This window comes from Mus pahari, unplaced genomic scaffold (genome assembly GCF_900095145.1).
Source record: "Mus pahari unplaced genomic scaffold, PAHARI_EIJ_v1.1 scaffold_12655_1, whole genome shotgun sequence".
Taxonomy (NCBI): Eukaryota; Metazoa; Chordata; class Mammalia; order Rodentia; family Muridae; genus Mus; species Mus pahari.
The window spans coordinates 1-1,372 of NW_018391642.1; positions in this window are offsets into that span (position 1 = coordinate 1).

The following is a 1,372-nucleotide window of genomic DNA, read 5'->3' on the forward strand; positions in this document are numbered from 1 at the left end:
GATCTGATATTTTTGGAATTTCTTCAGTATCTGTTGTCTCATGTGGGTTTTATGGTATATGTTACAGTTTTGTGTTCATAGGTGCCAAAAGACCAGGCTGGGCTTACAGAGATGTTCTGAGAGAAGGGGCGTCTGGGAGTAGTCATTTTGACTATGTTAATCCTATCTATCCAGTGCTTGCCTGTGAGTATCTGCATCTGTCTCATTCAGCTATTGGTAGAGCCTCTCAAAGAACACCGATGCTAAGCTCATGTCTGCAGGCATAACATAGTATCAGTAGTAATGTTAGGGTTTGGTGACCATCCAGGGGATGCATTCCAAGTTGGTCAGTCAGTGTTCAGCCATTCATTCATGCTCAGCTCCATTATTGTCCCCACATTCCTTTCAGTAAGGAACAGCTTTCAGCTGAAAATGTTGGATGTGAGGGCCTCCACTGGGGACCTGTCCATGTACTGTAGATGGTTTCTTCAGGTTCCATATTCACTCTATTTTACATTTGACTAAGGTTACCCACATTGGGTCCTCAGAGTCTCCCCTTAGAGTTTCTACTCTAAGGGAGTTCTTCTCACTCATTGTAATACCAAATGTCACTGCCCTTGTAGTAACAAAGCTAGCTCCTAAATAATTGAAACTGCATAATTATATTTATTTATTTATCAAGTTTTCAGGTAATAATAACTGAGCAGGTTTCTTCTACTTACATCTTCTAAGTTAATCTGACGTATTCACAATCAAAAATCCAATGATTCTTGCAGTTTTGCACTGATCCGTGTCTCTAGGCTAGAGGTGTTTTCTCCTGAAGTGTCCTGAACTGTCTCCAGACTGAATCCCCACTCCCTTTATTCTTCTCCATGTTATGGTTGGAGGAGGTCCTGCATGATTCTATCACCTGCTTATTAATTGGCTTCTCAGCTCTTATTGAAAAATATGAGTTAACAACTGGGTAGCAATGCTTGTATAATATTGAGGCAGGAACTACTTAATGATTGCAGTGAGATATGGAGGCACAGATATTAGTGTTTGAAGATTATAATGATAATGTATGCCCAGTATACAATAACATTATGACAAACCTTTTGCTGGCTTAAAAGATTTTTGTGTGTTGTTGTTATTGTTGTTTTAGATTTTTTGTTTGTTTTAAACTGCAACACTTGTCTGTGTAGCTTTGCGTGTCCTCAAAGTAGGGGCAGATAAAAGGTAGGCCTCAGACTAAATCTGGCCCTTTTGTGTGTTTGTATGAAATGTGATCCATCGTGCCTGTCATTTTTGTTTGTTTGTTCTTACACTATCTGCTGATGGTCCTGGAATGAAGGTTTTTGTACATGTCAGTCATGTGCTGTTCTGGTAAGCTTCATCCATATCTTGAAGTTTT